Raw genomic sequence first — 16,639 nt, 5'->3', positions numbered from 1 at the left:
AGGACCCTCTCCTCCTCCAAACAGGTTCAAATATATGTGAGAGATGCAACTATTTAGCCAAACTGAGGCTGAGCTCTCTCATCTCAAAACTGGTGTAACCAGTCAGGAGGAGAAGGTAACCTCACACAACACAATTCCAGTATCACATAGTCCCACCACATCAGAACCAAACACATAAATACACAAAACATACTCGAGGCTCTAAATAAAAATCTACCTAAGCAACAGAGACCTCCAAAGCAGACATCCAAGCAAGCTACCTCAAAACAAAACACACACAACACATAACCCACAAAGTCAGTGTGCCAAGCAGCCACAACCCTTAAGGCTGAATAACACACCTGATACTCTTGTTATAGGTGACTCTATTGTCAGACACACTGATGTCCCGCCACCAGGCTGAATAAAGAGAAGGTCACAGTGAGCTGCCGGTCGGGCTAGGATCCGCCACATAACGCAAGCACTCAGATCACTCCAAAGCAAATACAAATATGACTCAGTCATTGTACATGCTGGTGTGAATGACCTGAGACGTACCTCCCTGGACTACATGAAAAGAGACATAGAGGAGCTCTCTGATCATGTAGCCCAGGCTGGTATGACCCTGACCTTGAGCAGCATCGTACCCTCACCTAGAATGATGCCACAGTACAAAGACAAAATGATCGATTTTAACAATTGGCTAAAATTTTGGTGACATTCAAAGGGGATCCAGTGTCTGTCAGCCTGGGATGACATGCTCGACAAGCCCGTTTCGCTTAGGGACGGCTTGCACCTGTCACCACTGGGCTTTCGGATATTGGCAAAGGCTCTTGCCACCCCCATAGTGCCTTTTTAGGCAAGGCTCAAAAGTCAAACCCACCCTCATAGACAGCACAAGGAACAAGAAACTAAGGGTAATGCTGCTAAATGCCAGAAGTCTTAACCTCAAGATGCACGCACTCGAAGCTCTCCTATGTATGGAGAACATCGATATCTGTGCAGTGACAGAAACCTAGTTCAAGGCTCCAGAGAGCACCCCAGCACTACCAGGCTATACCTCATATCATGCTTTTCGGCCCCAAAACCCGGACCGAACCACAAAAGGAGGGGGAGTTTCCATATTTAACAAGGATATCCACACCTCCAGGTTAGTGGCATTGCACGAAGTATCGGAGACCATCCATGTGCAACTATTTATTTATTTATTTATTTTACATTTGTTGACCGGGCTAGTCTAACTGGATATATGTCCATTTTCAGTAGAGGCCCGAGGAGAAAAGCTCCGAGACAATAACAAGGACAGAAACAAAGAAACATTTATACAAAATAGTACAAGTAATAATTTTTTAGTTTTTTTAACAGCCAAAAAAGAAAAAGTTCTAGTTCAGTTTCAGTAAGCAAAAAAATATACAGAAAGTCATAATGGGGAGATACAAAAAAAAGAGAGCAAGAAGTATTTAAACTTGCCATATAAAGAAGGTAGAGGAGTTTCAGTAAAAGAAATCAAGTTTGAGAGTTAGAGTTAGAAAGAGGAGAAAATAAGTATCAGTCAGGCTGAGAGCAGGGCAAAGCCATTTGGTTTTCATGAAGTTTTCAGCTGATTCTTGAAAAGGTTGGTGGAAGTAAGGGATGTGATCTCAGTTGGAAGTTTGTTCCAGGAATTGCCAACTGCATTTGAGAATAGGCAGTCTCCAGCTTTGTTAAAGGATTTGGTAGTGGCTACTTGTAGTTTTTTAGCTGATCTTAGGGTAGGAAGGTTTTTATAAGAATTTACTAGGTTACATAGTATGGGAGTGTTTGAAGGATGATGTAAAATCTTGTGAATAAAAATAAGTTGCTGGTAAACTAGTTGGTTTTGTACTTCCAGCCATCCGAGATGTCTAAGGTTAAGGCAGTGGTGAGTACGGAAGGGGTACCAGTGGCAAATTTAGCTATGTTGTTGTAGGTGGTTGCTAGCTTATTTAGATTAGTTCTGGATAGGTTGGTATATATAGGTGAGGCATAGAGTAGGGTGGAAATAAGGTGGGTTTGGGAAATAGAGATCTTTGCTGATTCTGTAAGGAATGGTCTGATTCTGTAGAGGAATCCCAGTTTTCTATTTACTGATTTAATAGTAGCGTTAATATGTGAGTCGAAGGTAAGATGGTTATCTATTAATACACCGAGGAGTTTGGTGGTGGTTTCAGGTGCTATTTCTGTGCCATTTTGATTTTACTGTGAGATTGATAGAGGATTTCTGTGTGGGAGTAAATAGAAGTAATTTAGTTTTTTTAGGGTTCAGGAGGAGACAACGTTGATGGAACCAGTTTTCCACTAAAGTAAAGACAGTTTGTGTGTTAGCCTGTAATTCAGCAGGGGATGATGCGGCACATACCAGAGTTGAATCGTCAGCATATTGTATGCATGTAGTTTGTGGAAGGAAGGTTTTTAGATCATTAATGAAAATTGTGAAAAGGAGAGGTCCAAGAATAGATCCTTGAGGGACTCCAAGGGTGATAGGGAGCTGAGAAGATAGATTGTTTTCCCAGAGGACTGCTTGTTTCCTGTTTTCAAGGTAGGATTGGAACCATTTTACTAGTTGCTGATCAAGGGAAAGTGATTCAAGTATATTTAATAGTATTTGGTGGTTAACCATATCAAAGGCCTTTGAGAGATCTATAAAAAGAGCAGAAGATAGTAGGTTAGTATTCTTGTTTTTATTAATGCTATCTGTAAAGGATAGAAGAGCTGTTGTGGTACTGTGGTGAGGCCTGAAACCATGTTGGCAGTCAACTAGAAGGTTGTTTTGTAGGAGATACTGAAGTAATTGCCGATGGATGCATCTCTCCATAATCTTTGCAATGGGGAGAGAAGGGCTATTGGAAAGTTAGATAATTCATTTGAGGTACCTCCCTTATGCAGAGGGATGATATGGGAGATTTTCCAGATAGATGGGACATAAGATTCAGAGATGGTTCTGTTTATTAGGATAGAAATAGGGTAGGCAAGTGCACCAGCTGGACTTGCAGGAATTCAACTGGTAGCAGGTCAGCTGATGGTGTACATGGTTTTAGTTTAAGAAGCAAGGAGTGTATCAAAGATGTTGGTACAGGTTGAAGGTTAAAAGGCTGGGGTAATTTGGTTGGTGAGGGAAATGTAGTGGTGGAGGAAGGTGGTAAGGTGGTTGCTAGTGCTTGGACTGTTTCAGAGAAATAATTATTAAAGGTGTTGGCTATGTGGCTGGGGAGGTTTGGGTTAGGTTTGAGGGTAGGTGTTTTGGACTGTCCTGGGTGGAGTAATTTGTTGATACCTGACCAAAACTTTTGGATTATTTTGTTGGTTTTGTTGGAATTTGAGGTAGAAGTTTTTGTCAAGGATTATGGATTTTTTGTGGAATTACGAATTTGTCTAAAGTTTAGGTGATCTATTGGGTTTTAGTTTTTCTCCATTTCGACCAGAATTTGTTCCTTAGTTGTATGTTTAGCCTTGTGTCCTTAGATAGCCAGGGGCTGGTTTATTTTTGTTCTGACAGTACAGGTGGGAGCATGTTGCTCAAGGATCTGCAAGAATGTTTAGTTAAAGTGTGAAATGGCTTTGTCAAGAGGTAGGTATTTTAGGGGTGACCAGTTGCAAGCTTTAAGCTCAGCTTGAAAATTACTTGGGTTGAATTTTTTTGTTTCTGGTCGTTCTAAAAGCTATTGGATTATGAATGTTAGTCTTTGCCTAGTGATGTAGGTAAGAGAATGGTCACTAATGTTGTCAGGAGTATACCTGTTTGATAAAGATGGGGGTCCTTATTTACTAGAATCCAATCTAAGGTAGTTTGTTTTGTTAGGTTTGTGGATCCTGGTTGGGAAGGTAATGGTTTGGTGGAAGCCAAAGAGGTTTATATGTGTAGTGGGAGTGGGAGATGTACAGCTATTCCAATCAATATTAAAGTCACCAAGGAGTATGGTTTCTTGTGGCAGGGATATTGAAAGCCAGTTTAGGGTATTTTCGAGAGTACTAATATTGTTCCCAGGGGGGATGTAAGAGCAGATAATGTATATAGATTTTTTTGCATTAATTTGGAGCTTTGAGGTTAAGATTTCAGAGTTATTAGGAGGAGGAGGTTGCATCTCTAATGATGTAATGTTCAGTTCAGATTTGAACAATATTGCTACTCCACCTCCCTTTTATTTATACGGTCTAGTCTGAGAATGTTATAGCCTGGTGGGACAATGTCATTATCTTTGTTGTAGGTTTAAGCCATGTTTCAGTAAGGCATAAGATGTCAAAGGAATAGATGTCTAATAGGGCATGTAGTTGGGTTATTTTGTTATTAACACTTCTTATATTGAGTTGACCTATAAGTAGAGAGTATGGGCTTTTAGGACATTTAGGGAGTGGAAGTAGGGGCTAATAGAGTATTTGGGATGGTGAGATTAGGACCAGGGTTTGGGTGAATGTCACCGTGAAGAAGTAAGCAGATTTGAGGGTTAAGTGATAGTTTAAACAATTTATAAAGAGAGAGCTGTCCTTTTTTTATTTGTAGGTATTTAATATGGGTTAGTCTATGAAACTGTGGTAGAATGAAGGATGAATAGGATGTTATGTTACAGTGTGTAAGAGAGGTGCTAGTAGAGAAAGGGTGAGTCTGTCTTGGGAGATGATAAAATGTAGCAAAGGATGAGAATTCATAGGAAGTAAGGCAATGAGTTGTAAGTAATAAGGTGAGCCCAATGGATAAGAAAAGAATGTTGGGGAAAAAAGGTTGATGATGATTATACATAGTTAGAGGTGTAGGAGGTTTGGCTAAAAATAAAGAAAAAGACAATTTAAAGTGTAGTCATGATATGTGGAGTGCTTAGGGAAAATAGGTAAGAGTGGGTGTGGAAGGTAAGGCTAAGTAAAATGGTGAACAGGTGTGTTAATTGTTATGAAGTTTGCGAAGAGAGGTAATTGGTAGATTAGGGCTGAGGGTGTGGTTAGGGAAGTATAAGGTTGAGTGCACTGGGGGTGGGTGGGATTTGGGGGTAGGGTAGGGGAGCGGAGTGAGCCACTTGAGAGGCAGAGCGGTAGAGACAAGATGAGTGTTTGGCATCAAGTGAGAAAACAATCAGTCAGAGAAATGCTTAGCTAGAGGGAGAGATAAGTGTACTGGTCTGAAGAGCCAAGAAAAAGCTATAGTGGTGGCAGTAAGAGAGGCAGACAGTTTTCTAAAAGTGAGAGGGGAAAGATCTAGGCAGGGCGAAAGGCCTTAAGGAGGTGTAAGGAAAAAGATAACTAAGAGATTCCTATATGTCTGGAAAGAAAAAAGTCTCTGTAGGGAGACACAAAAAATGCAGGCAGTACTATACAGGGAGTGAAACGGCAGATGGTAGAGAGGGGGATAGGCTGCTGGCTAACCTAGGTTTGGAAGTGTATCTTAGTCTGCTAGCAAGTATTAATTACTATAAACACATAGTAGTCAGGTTTGTAGGAAAAATTACATACTTTCAGACTTCCTTTCTTGGAAGGTACAGAGATTTGAGGTAGATTAGTTGAGGCAGTAAGAGAGTAATTACTGGGTTCCTTTACTTCAGGCAGTGTAATTTGCTTCCTAGTTCAGGATATGCAAGGTTGAGGAGTGTGAAACGTTTGGATAGAGAGAAGGAGCTGTAGTGAAAATAAAAATCATTCATTTAGAAAAACAAAAAGAAAAAGCAGGGAAGTGTTAGGCAATAAGCAAAACAAATAATATCAATGTAGACACCTTAATCAAGTATATACAGATATCATACCGTAACAGGCTGGGAATAATTTGCTGTAGTAACAAGGTCCTCCGAAATACAACAAGAAATCTTAGTAGGAACACTAGAGAAACCATACTATGCCTTGGGTTGCCATAAACAACAATAAAGTAAAACAGTATGAGCCTATTTACAGTTGAACAGTTGGAAATCCAAAGTAAAAAGTCCAAAAGAAACAGTGGTTCAACTAATTGCAGAAAAAAAATCAGTGGAACACACAAATATTATCTGCAGTCAGGTCGCATTGCCCAGTACATAATAGCATACAGATAAACAAGCAGAGACCGTGCAGGTTTAAAGTTTGGCAATTCTTATCAAAACGGTACTGTAAAATACAAGTATAAATGCTGTTTCTAACAGCTGTTTTTCTGATGTGGTTAGACAATGCTATCAATTAACTGTTAAACCATCACATACGAGGTGTTTTAAGAGTACTGCGCATTAATTGGGGGAAAAAGATAGTCGCCAAATGCAGCAGACTTTGGATGGGTCCAAAACGCCATAGACCAGGGATAGTTAATTCTACAAAAAAAATCAATATAAGCCCATATATTCTGGATGCCAAGTGTGCAGGGTAATTCCTTATTCCAAGATGTGCTAAGCACTCGTAACTATGACCATGAAATCAACCTGAAACGCTGGAATACACAGTGATAATTACATATGGAATAATCCTCCAGCTAGGGGAGCTCTAAACTCTAAAAGCGCTTAACTCAATTAAATCATTTACTAGGTATGAAATATAAAGGTCGCTAGATCTAGCCAGCTACAATAAGTCTAAGTACAATTCCTAAATCTTAAATTGCAAGGGGTACCTTGTTTTCCTAAGCCTTCCTTGGGAGAAGGAAAAAAGTAACTCAATAGCCGCCAAAGGCTACACGTACAAAACCATTAGGTGGAATATTTTAAAATTCCTAGACCCAATTAAGCCTAAAATAGAGACCAAACATCACCTTTCCTAAGGAGTGTAGTACAATTAAGCATGAAAGTTTAACTACGAGATACTACCTGCATAACCCAAAAACGCTAGTAACTCCACGGTTGACGCAGTAGAGCAAAAAAATATACTCGTGGTTCTAAGTAGTGCACACGCAATACGCAGCAGCCATAAAAGTATATTACAGTCACTTGTAACATCAGGTATATATTTAAAACTATAACCGCTTTCCTGGGCAGCTGTTACATGTTAGTTTGTAGGTCTATTCACTATAAGGTAAGCGGCTTATTAAAATAGGGCTGAAATCACAAGTAAAAAACAGTAAATAACTCAAGAGTAAGGTCGCTAGACCCAGCACGCTAGAAAATAGCAATAACACTTAATTTAGCAGCTAATGCTAACAGTATTAGGGTTTAACTATGTGGTAAATATCTGGAGTAGTATTACTTGCTGTACAAGACTCCGTGCTGTTAATGCAGTTGAGAATGTACGCTAATGATTTATAAACGCAGTAGAAACAGTTACATCAACTACCAGGTATTTAGCAGGAGATCAGTAATCTTAACACAACAAGTTTGTTGGAACTACAGTTCAGGATACATTTCATTTGCTCCAGAGTGAAACAATTAATACAATCAAAGAAAAAAGACAGTCACATTTATACTCACAGCAGTAGTTCACTAAAACCCGGGGTGTACAGCAGCCAAGGGAAGATGCCGATACTAAGGGATGGCGCCACGAAGGGCAACAGTATATAAGGGGCTAAAAGGGATGTGAGGTCATGAAGTGAGGAGGGAGGGGAGTGGGATCAATTGCAGGTAAGGGGGAGGGGATTACTAGTATATGCAGGTAGAGTAGGTGGGGCAAGACTGATTACAGTGTAAGTTAGACTAAGTATCAGGAAAATAGAGTGATGCTAGAGGAAGGAGTAAGGAGTGATATAGATAGTGCTCTATGTAAAGGTTAACTGAGCAAGACAGAAAGTATAGGATAGATAAAAGATGTAGGTAATGCAAAGAAGACAGAAAAAAAGAGTTAGGGTCAAGAAATAAAACACATACCAGATAGAGACAGGATGAGTGTTTGGCATCAAGTGAGAAAACAATCAGTCAGAGAAATGCTTAGCTAGAGGGAGAGATAAGTGTACTGGTCTGAAGAGCCAAGAAAAAGCTATAGTGGTGGCAGTAAGAGAGGCAGACAGTTTTCTAAAAGTGAGAGGGGAAAGATCTAGGCAGGGCGAAAGGCCTTAAGGAGGTGTAAGGAAAAAGATAACTAAGAGATTCCTATATGTCTGGAAAGAAAAAAGTCTCTGTAGGGAGACACAAAAAATGCAGGCAGTACTATACAGGGAGTGAAGCGGGAGTTGGTAGCTAGGTCGATAGGCTGCTGGCTAACCTAGGTTTGGAAGTGTATCTTAGTCTGCTAGCAAGTATTAATTACTATAAACACATAGTAGTCAGGTTTGTAGGAAAAATTACATACTTTCAGACTTCCTTTCTTGGAAGGTACAGAGATTTGAGGTAGATTAGTTGAGGCAGTAAGAGAGTAATTACTGGGTTCCTTTACTTCAGGCAGTGTAATTTGCTTCCTAGTTCAGGATATGCAAGGTTGAGGAGTGTGAAAGCGTTTGGATAGAGAGAAGGAGCTGTAGTGAAAATAAAAATCATTCATTTAGAAAAACAAAAGAAAAAGCAGGGAAGTGTTAGGCAATAAGCAAAACAAATAATATCAATGTAGACACCTTAATCAAGTATATACAGATATCATACCGTAACAGGCTGGGAATAATTTGCTGTAGTAACAAGGTCCTCGAAATACAACAAGAAATCTTAGTAGGAACACTAGAGAAACCATACTATGCCTTGGGTTGCCATAAACAACAATAAAGTAAAACAGTATGAGCCTATTTACAGTTGAACAGTTGGAAATCCAAAGTAAAAAGTCCAAAAGAAACAGTGGTTCAACTAATTGCAGAAAAAAAATCAGTGGAACACACAAATATTATCTGCAGTCAGGTCGCATTGCCCAGTACATAATAGCATACAGATAAACAAGCAGAGACCGTGCAGGTTTAAAGTTTGGCAATTCTTATCAAAAGCGGTACTGTAAAATACAAGTATAAATGCTGTTTCTAACAGCTGTTTTCTGATGTGGTTAGACAATGCTATCAATTAACTGTTAAACCATCACATACGAGGTGTTTTAAGAGTACTGCGCATTAATTGGGCGGGAAAAAAGATAGTCGCCAAATGCAGCAGACTTTGGATGGGTCCAAAACGCCATAGACCAGGGATAGTTAATTCTACAAAAAAAATCAATATAAGCCCATATATTCTGGATGCCAAGTGTGCAGGGTAATTCCTTATTCCAAGATGTGCTAAGCACTCGTAACTATGACCATGAAATCAACCTGAAACGCTGGAATACACAGTGATAATTACATATGGAATAATCCTCCAGCTAGGGGAGCTCTAAACTCTAAAACGCTTAACTCAATTAAATCATTTACTAGGTATGAAATATAAAGGTCGCTAGATCTAGCCAGCTACAATAAGTCTAAGTACAATTCCTAAATCTTAAATTGCAAGGGGTACCTTGTTTTCCTAAGCCTTCCTTGGGGAGAAGGAAAAAAAGTAACTCAATAGCCGCCAAAGGCTACACGTACAAAACCATTAGGTGGAATATTTTAAAATTCCTAGACCCAATTAAGCCTAAAATAGAGACCAAACATCACCTTTCCTAAGGAGTGTAGTACAATTAAGCATGAAAGTTTAACTACGAGATACTACCTGCATAACCCAAAAAACCGCTAGTAACTCCACGCGGTTGACGCAGTAGAGCAAAAAAATATACTCGTGGTTCTAAGTAGTGCACACGCAATACGCAGCAGCCATAAAAGTATATTACAGTCACTTGTAACATCAGGTATATATTTAAAACTATAACCGCTTTCCTGGGCAGCTGTTACATGTTAGTTTGTAGGTCTATTCACTATAAGGTAAGCCGGCTTATTAAAATAGGGCTGAAATCACAAGTAAAAAACAGTAAATAACTCAAGAGTAAGGTCGCTAGACCCAGCACGCTAGAAAATAGCAATAACACTTAATTTAGCAGCTAATGCTAACAGTATTAGGGTTTAACTATGTGGTAAATATCTGGAGTAGTATTACTTGCTGTACAAGACTCCGTGCTGTTAATGCAGTTGAGAATGTACGCTAATGATTTATAAGCGAGTAGAAACAGTTACATCAACTACCAGGTATTTAGCAGGAGATCAGTAATCTTAACACAACAAGTTTGTTGGAACTACAGTTCAGGATACATTTCATTTGCTCCAGAGTGAAACAATTAATACAATCAAAGAAAAAAGACAGTCACATTTATACTCACAGCAGTAGTTCACTAAAACCGGGGTGTACAGCAGCCAAGGGAAGATGCCGATACTAAGGGATGGCACGAAGGGCAACAGTATATAAGGGGCTAAAAGGGATGTGAGGTCATGAAGTGAGGAGGGAGGGGAGTGGGATCAATTGCAGGTAAGGGGGAGGGGATTACTAGTATATGCAGGTAGAGTAGGTGGGGCAAGACTGATTACAGTGTAAGTTAGACTAAGTATCAGGAAAATAGAGTGATGCTAGAGGAAGGAGTAAGGAGTGATATAGATAGTGCTCTATGTAAAGGTTAACTGAGCAAGACAGAAAGTATAGGATAGATAAAAGATGTAGGTAATGCAAAGAAGACAGAAAAAAAGAGTTAGGGTCAAGAAATAAAACACATACCAGATAGAGACAGGATGAGTGTTTGGCATCAAGTGAGAAAACAATCAGTCAGAGAAATGCTTAGCTAGAGGGAGAGATAAGTGTACTGGTCTGAAGAGCCAAGAAAAAGCTATAGTGGTGGCAGTAAGAGAGGCAGACAGTTTTCTAAAAGTGAGAGGGGAAAGATCTAGGCAGGGCGAAAGGCCTTAAGGAGGTGTAAGGAAAAAGATAACTAAGAGATTCCTATATGTCTGGAAAGAAAAAAGTCTCTGTAGGGAGACACAAAAAATGCAGGCAGTACTATACAGGAGTGAAAGCGGCAGATGGTAGAGAGGGGATAGGCTGCTGGCTAACCTAGGTTTGGAAGTGTATCTTAGTCTGCTAGCAAGTATTAATTACTATAAACACATAGTAGTCAGGTTTGTAGGAAAAATTACATACTTTCAGACTTCCTTTCTTGGAAGGTACAGAGATTTGAGGTAGATTAGTTGAGGCAGTAAGAGAGTAATTACTGGGTTCCTTTACTTCAGGCAGTGTAATTTGCTTCCTAGTTCAGGATATGCAAGGTTGAGGAGTGTGAAACGTTTGGATAGAGAGAAGGAGCTGTAGTGAAAATAAAAATCATTCATTTAGAAAACAAAAGAAAAAGCAGGGAAGTGTTAGGCAATAAGCAAAACAAATAATATCAATGTAGACACCTTAATCAAGTATATACAGATATCATACCGTAACAGGCTGGGAATAATTTGCTGTAGTAACAAGGTCCTCCGAAATACAACAAGAAATCTTAGTAGGAACACTAGAGAAACCATACTATGCCTTGGGTTGCCATAAACAACAATAAAGTAAAACAGTATGAGCCTATTTACAGTTGAACAGTTGGAAATCCAAAGTAAAAAGTCCAAAAGAAACAGTGGTTCAACTAATTGCAGAAAAAAAATCAGTGGAACACACAAATATTATCTGCAGTCAGGTCGCATTGCCCAGTACATAATAGCATACAGATAAACAAGCAGAGACCGTGCAGGTTTAAAGTTTGGCAATTCTTATCAAACGGTACTGTAAAATACAAGTATAAATGCTGTTTCTAACAGCTGTTTTTCTGATGTGGTTAGACAATGCTATCAATTAACTGTTAAACCATCACATACGAGGTGTTTTAAGAGTACTGCGATTAATTGGGCGGAAAAAGATAGTCGCCAAATGCAGCAGACTTTGGATGGGTCCAAAGCATATAGACCAGGGATAGTTAATTCTACAAAAAAAATCAATATAAGCCCATATATTCTGGATGCCAAGTGTGCAGGGTAATTCCTTATTCCAAGATGTGCTAAGCACTCGTAACTATGACCATGAAATCAACCTGAAACGCTGGAATACACAGTGATAATTACATATGGAATAATCCTCCAGCTAGGGGAGCTCTAAACTCTAAAACGCTTAACTCAATTAAATCATTTACTAGGTATGAAATATAAAGGTCGCTAGATCTAGCCAGCTACAATAAGTCTAAGTACAATTCCTAAATCTTAAATTGCAAGGGGTACCTTGTTTTCCTAAGCCTTCCTTGGGAGAAGGAAAAAAGTAACTCAATAGCAGCCAAAGGCTACGCATAAAACCATTAGGTGGAATATTTTAAAATTCCTAGACCCAATTAAGCCTAAAATAGAGACCAAACATCACCTTTCCTAAGGAGTGTAGTACAATTAAGCATGAAAGTTTAACTACGAGATACTACCTGCATAACCCAAAAAACCGCTAGTAACTCCACGCGGTTGACGCAGTAGAGCAAAAAAATATACTCGTGGTTCTAAGTAGTGCACACGCAATACGCAGCAGCCATAAAAGTATATTACAGTCACTTGTAACATCAGGTATATATTTAAAACTATAACCGCTTTCCTGGGCAGCTGTTACATGTTAGTTTGTAGGTCTATTCACTATAAGGTAAGCCGGCTTATTAAAATAGGGCTGAAATCACAAGTAAAAAACAGTAAATAACTCAAGAGTAAGGTCGCTAGACCCAGCACGCTAGAAAATAGCAATAACACTTAATTTAGCAGCTAATGCTAACAGTATTAGGGTTTAACTATGTGGTAAATATCTGGAGTAGTATTACTTGCTGTACAAGACTCCGTGCTGTTAATGCAGTTGAGAATGTACGCTAATGATTTATAAGCAGTAGAAACAGTTACATCAACTACCAGGTATTTAGCAGGAGATCAGTAATCTTAACACAACAAGTTTGTTGGAACTACAGTTCAGGATACATTTCATTTGCTCCAGAGTGAAACAATTAATACAATCAAAGAAAAAAGACAGTCACATTTATACTCACAGCAGTAGTTCACTAAAACCCGGGGTGTACAGCAGCCAAGGGAAGATGCCGATACTAAGGGATGGCGCCACGAAGGGCAACAGTATATAAGGGGCTAAAAGGGATGTGAGGTCATGAAGTGAGGAGGGAGGGGAGTGGGATCAATTGCAGGTAAGGGGCAGGCGATTACTAGTATATGCAGGTAGAGTAGGTGGGGCAAGACTGATTACAGTGTAAGTTAGACTAAGTATCAGGAAAATAGAGTGATGCTAGAGGAAGGAGTAAGGAGTGATATAGATAGTGCTCTATGTAAAGGTTAACTGAGCAAGACAGAAAGTATAGGATAGATAAAAGATGTAGGTAATGCAAAGAAGACAGAAAAAAGAGTTAGGGTCAAGAAATAAAACTCATACCAGATAGAGACAGGATGAGTGTTTGGCATCAAGTGAGAAAACAATCAGTCAGAGAAATGCTTAGCTAGAGGGAGAGATAAGTGTACTGGTCTGAAGAGCCAAGAAAAGCTATAGTGGTGGCAGTAAGAGAGGCAGACAGTTTTCTAAAAGTGAGAGGGGAAAGATCTAGGCAGGGCTTAAAGGCCTTAAGGAGGTGTAAGGAAAAGATAACTAAGAGATTCCTATATGTCTGGAAAGAAAAAGTCTCTGTAGGGAGACACAAAAATGCAGGCAGTACTATACAGGAGTGAAACGGCAGATGGTAGAGAGGGGATAGGCTGCTGGCTAACCTAGGTTTGGAAGTGTATCTTAGTCTGCTAGCAAGTATTAATTACTATAAACACATAGTAGTCAGGTTTGTAGGAAAAATTACATACTTTCAGACTTCCTTTCTTGGAAGGTACAGAGATTTGAGGTAGATTAGTTGAGGCAGTAAGAGAGTAATTACTGGGTTCCTTTACTTCAGGCAGTGTAATTTGCTTCCTAGTTCAGGATATGCAAGGTTGAGGAGTGTGAAACGTTTGGATAGAGAGAAGGAGCTGTAGTGAAAATAAAAATCATTCATTTAGAAAAACAAAAAGAAAAAGCAGGGAAGTGTTAGGCAATAAGCAAAACAAATAATATCAATGTAGACACCTTAATCAAGTATATACAGATATCATACCGTAACAGGCTGGGAATAATTTGCTGTAGTAACAAGGTCCTCCGAAATACAACAAGAAATCTTAGTAGGAACACTAGAGAAACCATACTATGCCTTGGGTTGCCATAAACAACAATAAAGTAAAACAGTATGAGCCTATTTACAGTTGAACAGTTGGAAATCCAAAGTAAAAAGTCCAAAAGAAACAGTGGTTCAACTAATTGCAGAAAAAAAATCAGTGGAACACACAAATATTATCTGCAGTCAGGTCGCATTGCCCAGTACATAATAGCATACAGATAAACAAGCAGAGACCGTGCAGGTTTAAAGTTTGGCAATTCTTATCAAAACGGTACTGTAAAATACAAGTATAAATGCTGTTTCTAACAGCTGTTTTTCTGATGTGGTTAGACAATGCTATCAATTAACTGTTAAACCATCACATACGAGGTGTTTTAAGAGTACTGCGCATTAATTGGGCGGGAAAAAAGATAGTCGCCAAATGCAGCAGACTTTGGATGGGTCCAAAACGCCATAGACCAGGGATAGTTAATTCTACAAAAAAAATCAATATAAGCCCATATATTCTGGATGCCAAGTGTGCAGGGTAATTCCTTATTCCAAGATGTGCTAAGCACTCGTAACTATGACCATGAAATCAACCTGAAACGCTGGAATACACAGTGATAATTACATATGGAATAATCCTCCAGCTAGGGGAGCTCTAAACTCTAAAACGCTTAACTCAATTAAATCATTTACTAGGTATGAAATATAAAGGTCGCTAGATCTAGCCAGCTACAATAAGTCTAAGTACAATTCCTAAATCTTAAATTGCAAGGGGTACCTTGTTTTCCTAAGCCTTCCTTGGGGAGAAGGAAAAAAAGTAACTCAATAGCCGCCAAAGGCTACGCATAAAACCATTAGGTGGAATATTTTAAAATTCCTAGACCCAATTAAGCCTAAAATAGAGACCAAACATCACCTTTCCTAAGGAGTGTAGTACAATTAAGCATGAAAGTTTAACTACGAGATACTACCTGCATAACCCAAAACCGCTAGTAACTCCACGCTTGACGAGTAGAGCAAAAAATATACTGTGGTTCTAAGTAGTGCACACGCAATACGCAGCAGCCATAAAAGTATATTACAGTCACTTGTAACATCAGGTATATATTTAAAACTATAACCGCTTTCCTGGGCAGCTGTTACATGTTAGTTTGTAGGTCTATTCACTATAAGGTAAGCGGCTTATTAAAATAGGGCTGAAATCACAAGTAAAAAACAGTAAATAACTCAAGAGTAAGGTCGCTAGACCCAGCACGCTAGAAAATAGCAATAACACTTAATTTAGCAGCTAATGCTAACAGTATTAGGGTTTAACTATGTGGTAAATATCTGGAGTAGTATTACTTGCTGTACAAGACTCCGTGCTGTTAATGCAGTTGAGAATGTACGCTAATGATTTATAAACGCAGTAGAAACAGTTACATCAACTACCAGGTATTTAGCAGGAGATCAGTAATCTTAACACAACAAGTTTGTTGGAACTACAGTTCAGGATACATTTCATTTGCTCCAGAGTGAAACAATTAATACAATCAAAGAAAAAAGACAGTCACATTTATACTCACAGCAGTAGTTCACTAAAACCGGGTGTACAGCAGCCAAGGGAAGATGCCGATACTAAGGGATGGCGCCACGAAGGGCAACAGTATATAAGGGGCTAAAAGGGATGTGAGGTCATGAAGTGAGGAGGGAGGGGAGTGGGATCAATTGCAGGTAAGGGGGAGGGGATTACTAGTATATGCAGGTAGAGTAGGTGGGGCAAGACTGATTACAGTGTAAGTTAGACTAAGTATCAGGAAAATAGAGTGATGCTAGAGGAAGGAGTAAGGAGTGATATAGATAGTGCTCTATGTAAAGGTTAACTGAGCAAGACAGAAAGTATAGGATAGATAAAAGATGTAGGTAATGCAAAGAAGACAGAAAAAAAGAGTTAGGGTCAAGAAATAAAACACATACCAGATAGAGACAGGATGAGTGTTTGGCATCAAGTGAGAAAACAATCAGTCAGAGAAATGCTTAGCTAGAGGGAGAGATAAGTGTACTGGTCTGAAGAGCCAAGAAAAGCTATAGTGGTGGCAGTAAGAGAGGCAGACAGTTTTCTAAAAGTGAGAGGGAAAGATCTAGGCAGGCGAAGGCCTTAAGGAGGTGTAAGGAAAAAGATAACTAAGAGATTCCTATATGTCTGGAAAGAAAAAAGTCTCTGTAGGGAGACACAAAAAATGCAGGCAGTACTATACAGGGAGTGAAACGGCAGATGGTAGAGAGGGGGATAGGCTGCTGGCTAACCTAGGTTTGGAAGTGTATCTTAGTCTGCTAGCAAGTATTAATTACTATAAACACATAGTAGTCAGGTTTGTAGGAAAAATTACATACTTTCAGACTTCCTTTCTTGGAAGGTACAGAGATTTGAGGTAGATTAGTTGAGGCAGTAAGAGAGTAATTACTGGGTTCCTTTACTTCAGGCAGTGTAATTTGCTTCCTAGTTCAGGATATGCAAGGTTGAGGAGTGTGAAACGTTTGGATAGAGAGAACTAACAGTGGGCAAGACTGCTTTTCAGTTTATAGTATCCTACAGACCACCCTCTCAAAGTCAGGAAACCCATTTGGCTTTCCTGAAAACATTGGAGAACATGAAGATCTCTCCGAACACCATTATATTGGGCGACTTCAACTACCCAAACATTGACTGGAAGCACTACTCAAGCCCCAGCACCTTAGTCCAAAAATTCCT

At 39.2% G+C, this 16,639-nt stretch overlaps 1 long non-coding RNA gene across 1 annotated transcript; it reads right to left on the bottom strand.

Annotated features, from left to right (window-relative positions):
* Window positions 1-10,823: 10,823 nt before the first annotated feature.
* LOC122802010 lies at window positions 10,824-16,432 on the bottom strand. Its single transcript, XR_006364840.1, has 3 exons — window positions 16,282-16,432; window positions 13,574-13,735; window positions 10,824-11,030 (listed from the first exon to the last, which is right to left on the bottom strand). It is a non-coding gene; the product is annotated as an uncharacterized LOC122802010 (long non-coding RNA).
* Between the last annotated feature and the right edge of the window lie 207 nt (window positions 16,433-16,639).

This window comes from Protopterus annectens, chromosome 5.part0 (genome assembly GCF_019279795.1).
Source record: "Protopterus annectens isolate FY-2018-M chromosome 5.part0, PAN1.0, whole genome shotgun sequence".
Lineage (NCBI taxonomy): Eukaryota > Metazoa > Chordata > Ceratodontiformes > Protopteridae > Protopterus > Protopterus annectens.
Note: the sequence above shows the minus strand (reverse complement) of the source record. Positions and strands in the feature narration are given on the sequence as shown.